Source organism: Poecilia formosa, unplaced genomic scaffold (assembly GCF_000485575.1).
Source record: "Poecilia formosa unplaced genomic scaffold, Poecilia_formosa-5.1.2 Scaffold424, whole genome shotgun sequence".
Lineage (NCBI taxonomy): Eukaryota > Metazoa > Chordata > Actinopteri > Cyprinodontiformes > Poeciliidae > Poecilia > Poecilia formosa.
Window position 1 is genome coordinate 79,942 of NW_006800363.1, and position 5,136 is coordinate 85,077.

Genomic DNA, 5,136 nt, shown 5'->3' on the forward strand with positions numbered 1-5,136 from the left:
ATATTTATGACTGTTGTCATAAAACGTCATTTGGTAAATTATGACACTTTTAATACAAAGTTGACATTATTCAAAATGTCTTTGTTATGACAACTTGTCATTAACCAAGAAATCATTACTGATATAAATTTGTTATAGAAGTATTACCGATTGCACTTTAAAAATGAGGTAACTTTATGTTATTAAAGGTAAAGTTTAAACAGTAATGATTTCTTGGTTAATGTCAAGTTGTCATAACAAAGACATTTTGAATAATGTCAACTTTGTATTAAAAGTGTCATAATTTACCGAATGACGCTTTATGACAACAGTCATAAATATTCATGAATTCATGTTCTTGACAGGTGTTATGTCATGTTTATGAAAGTGTCATGACAGTCTTATTCACCCCCCTTCAAATAAAGTGTTACCAATTTGTGCATTAAAACGGGAGATAAACATTTATATTATTAAATATTTACAGCAACATCAGGATTGGTTTTCGTAGGTTTTTGAAGCTCACTTTCTCTTTTTTTTCTGGTAAACACCATTGAAAAGAAAGTGCAAATACAAAAAAAAATTAGTCACTCTAATTTTTAACTTGTTTAAGAAAAAAATGTAAGATGTTGCGCCTGGGTTGGATTTTGGACTCAAGCTGAAGGTGGGAGGGTTTGAGACAAATAGGTTCCACCTCTGTCTGTGTCAAGGCGACCGGGTCAAGGTGTGGCCTGCAAGTTTGTTTTCTGGTTCTGCATGCATCTTACATTTGACTGCAGACCCTGCACGCAGGCGGGTGAGCTGAATGAGGATAATCAGCAGCTCGCTTTCAGACAGAAGAGAATATAGCAAGCAGTCATTCAGTTCCTGTATAGAAAGCTCAACAGATGGCAGCTACACAAAGGCACTGAAACTGTGGTGAAATGGATTCTGAGGTTGGGGTGCATTTACACCAGCCTTTGTAAATTCACAATGCACAAACTCTAGCTTGTTTGTCTGAAAGGTCTGCTTCGTTTGGGGAGGAACGACTGTGCAATCGATCTCTAATGTGAACCAAAAAAAGCCGAACTCTGGTCTGCCTAAAAACCTCAGTCTGGGTCCAGTTGAAGTGAACTCTGGTGCAGTTCAAATGCAGTGCGAACACCAAAGCAGACCGGAGACCGCTCCAAAAGCAGGAAGCTAACTACAGTGCAGGGCATTCTGCTCTATGCTCTGTGGGTTAGTGGAGATGTCGTGTCGGTTGCCCTGCCAACGGGTCTGCGATTAGAGTACAGCTAAGACAGAGCAAGGAAAAGCATAATATAAGTGGTTTAAAGTTATTTTACATCTGTTTGAATTTATTTTCACTTTTCTGCGATGCTCTGCATCCAGTGTAATGTTTAAACCTTAAAGGACAAAAACTGACTAATTGCCTTGTTTGTTAGTGGAATGTGGCCATAGTCATAACAATCACCAAATAGAATGAAATGGTTCATAGCAGCCAGGGTTTGCTAAATTTTAACAAACTAACTTTACTAGTGGTAATGATGTAAAATTAAATTATTGACCAAAATAAGAGAAATTTACATAGTCCTCTTTCATCTTGACAGAAAGCAAGTGGTTTATAGATTTACATCAAAGGAAAATATCCTTAAGATCTCAAAGCATCAGCAATTTTCTTAGCTGTAATTTAAGCCATATATTGTAGAAAATAGGTAAGAAATAAGGGTGCTGCAACAATTTTTATGACGGCTTTGGTCCAACAGTATGGTTTGGTGAACATGACTCAATGCGTAGCTGCAGCAGCTGATGGGCGAGGTCCCAAACAATAATATATAGTAAATTCCAGACTACAGAGGGCACCTAATTAAAAGCCGCATGCTCTAATTTTAGAAAGAAAATCATTTTTGTGCTTTTACAGGCCTCACTGGATTTTAATGTGATCTGTATGGTAGCAAACAAATACATATTGCAAATTTTTCAAGCAGTACCTGTAACATGGCTAGCTTTTAATATACGAACATTAACAGAAACACAAATTATGTAGCTAATGCTTCCCGGACGCCACCGGAACTGTGATGCTTTCCAGGGTAAGGGTTCCTCCTGTGGGGCGAACCCACCACTGCACCTGACCCACAAGACCATGACCACATCAACAACATGTTACGTGTCACTGTCGCACAAAGTTTGAAGAGATATGAGGGGTTGGGCTCAGAAAACATAATGTCACCAAAACTAACTAAAATAATAGCCTAAGACAATTTGTGGCAAAACAAAGTGCCTTAGGTCATTTTTTTTTAGGGAGATAACAATAAATACACAAAGATATTTTTATTCCTTAACCACCTCAACTTCTTCTCCCATGATGAAAATAGAGTTTCTAAACCAGGGGTGGGCAATCCTGGTCCTCAAGGGCCGATGGCCTGCAACTCTTAGATGTCTCCCTGGTCCAACACACTTGAATCCAATAACTGAATCACCTCCTAAGTGCAGTCAGGTTCTCCAGAGTCCTGCCAACAACCTCATTATTTGACTCAGGTGTGTTGAAGTTGAGATGCACCTAAAAGTTGCAGGAGACCGGCCCTCGAGGTCTGGAGTTGCCCACCCCTGTTCCAAAGTGTGCAGAAAGAGAGAGTACAGTCCCCTGTGGTGCTCCTGTGCTGCTGACCACCTGGTTAGACACACAGTCCTTCACTCTCTCACTGTGGTCTGTGTGTTTGGTAGTCATAGATCCAGGTGATTGTTGAGATCTCCACCTGTGTCCTTTGGAGTTTCTCAAAGAGCAGATCAGGCTGAATGTGTTAAATTTCCTTGGAGAAATCAAAGAACATGATCCTCACAGTGCTGTCTGCCTTGTCCAGATGACAGTGGGTTTGTTGAAGGAGGTGCATGATGGCATCATCAACTCCAACTCCATGGCAATAAGCAAACTGCAGGGATTCTGGTATGATGATGTCTGCTTACTCAGGTGATCAGGTAAGCATTCCTTATCATGGGTTGTCTTGACAATCCATGATGTGGGATGTCAGGGCAATAGGTTTGCAGTCATTGATGACTGATGGATGAGTTTTCCTTGGTACCAGAACCAGGCATAATGTCTTCCACAACAGTGTAACCTTCTCTTGGGCAAACTAAGGTTGAAGAGATGTTACAGAATCCCACAGAGTTGTTCTGCAGCTTCAGGACTCAGGGGCTGACACCATCTGAACCTGCAGCCTTGTTCTGGTTCAGTCTCCCCAGATGCCTCTTCACCTGACTTCTAGGTACAGAGAAGTGGGAGGGGGAGGCAAAGGGAGAATCAGCTCCTGATTTGGTTGAAATATGTAAGGTGTGACAAGAAATATGTGGGTCAAAGGAGAGTGGGATGTCTCTTTGGCTGGAAGCAGGCGAGGAGGATGTTGAATTTAATTTACAACATAAATTGTGGATTAGTTTCCTTAAAATAGTCTCAGTATAATTTTTAGCATGGCCAATGAGCTGGGTTGTAGCAATGAAGATGAAGATGTTGAGATTTCGGAATAGGTTTCAAGTCCAAGTAAATTTGCAAATTTTCTTGCATCCTGGTAAGTAAAATGTGTGGTTTATTATACACAAATTAAGATTAGGACCATTCCAGACAACAGAATATATGATATTGTTTTAAGATCTCTTCCTGCTGGCACCTGCTTGGAGTGTGTACGTATTTCCATGTGAGTTTGCAGGTGTAGAAGTTTTTTTTTTTTTCTGTTCTGTCACAGACAACGTGAAGTACTCTATGCCTATATTCTCTCTCCAACTTCTCATCACAAATGAAAACACCTGCAAGTCATTCAGCCATCAGCACTTACTTGAGAATCAAGAATCACCTGCAGTACTAATGTAAGCTCTATCCAGATTGAGGAAATGTCACTTATTACCTGCTAAATACCCTGAAATGCAGCAAACTGTGTCTTTATCTTTGTCTATCAAAATAACATTTTCCTAATTTTCTTTCACACATTAATGGTCAAGATTAAGAATTGAACAATACTTTTCATTTGTGAGTCTTGGTCCTGTATTTATTTTTTTCTTTATATCTTTGTAATATTTAAATGACCTAAAGATATATTTAATAATTTTGTGATGACTAATTTAAAAAGAGACAATATTTGTCTCTTTTTAAGAAGTGCTTCAAAAGCATCATTAAATCAAATTCGAGTTAATTTTTATCTTTATATAACTGCTCAGCAAATGAATGTTTTTCACTATATTATTAACAGCAATACCCAAAGACACTAGGTGCTTCCAAGGAGTATCACTAGCTAAGTATTATTCTTATTAAAGTAGTATTAACCATCCATTGTTCTGGTTTAGATTAAATTGGGGGGATTTCAAGGCATTTCTAAATCAGAAATGAAACGGTCTCTGTCCTCCTCCCAGTGGCGGTTGCCTCATGAACCTCCAAAGAGTGGAGCCCAGGAAGCATCCTGATCAGAAGCCCCAACCACAGTGACTCGTGTCAATGCAAACTAATGGCCCTGCTCTGAGTTTCCACGGTGATGGATCTCCCCACTTCAATTTCAAGGCTGAGCCCAGCCTTGAAATTGGCTGGGCTCAACCAATTCAAAGAAGCTTGTTTTAGATGCTTGTTTCTGAAATCCTGCTCTTCCTGTCATGACCATACCCAAAGGAGGCACAAAATATGTCAGAAATCCATCCATCCATCCATCCATCCATCCATCCATCTGTACACCCTTGTCCCTAGTCGGGTCAGGAGTATGTCAGAAATGGTAAACTAACCTTCTTGATTTCTGCTCAGTTATTTTCTCACCTAAATAGGCCAGCACAATCTCACTCTTCATCCTAATATCACCTGTTATTACATTTTCTTCAAATTCTCTAAACCCAAATCATACACACTGCAAGTGTAAAATGGTATTTAATTGAAAATAGTAATGTGGTGGGATGGTGTTCCACCCTCCTCCACTCTGCACCAGGTGCCACTAGCGCACTGTTGATTGGTGAGCGGGGCAGATGCCTTTATAGTTGGGCAGGCCGCTGCAAGGTGTGTGTGTCTTTGTTTCTCCCGCTGTTGCTACAGTCGGCGGCTACATGTTGGCTTGTGTGTTTGATCGGCTCGTCTGCGATCGTAAGTGGCCGTTTTGCTATCCGTGGCTGGGATCATGGTTGGTTTTTGGGTGCTACACTTATCGTGCGTTTCTG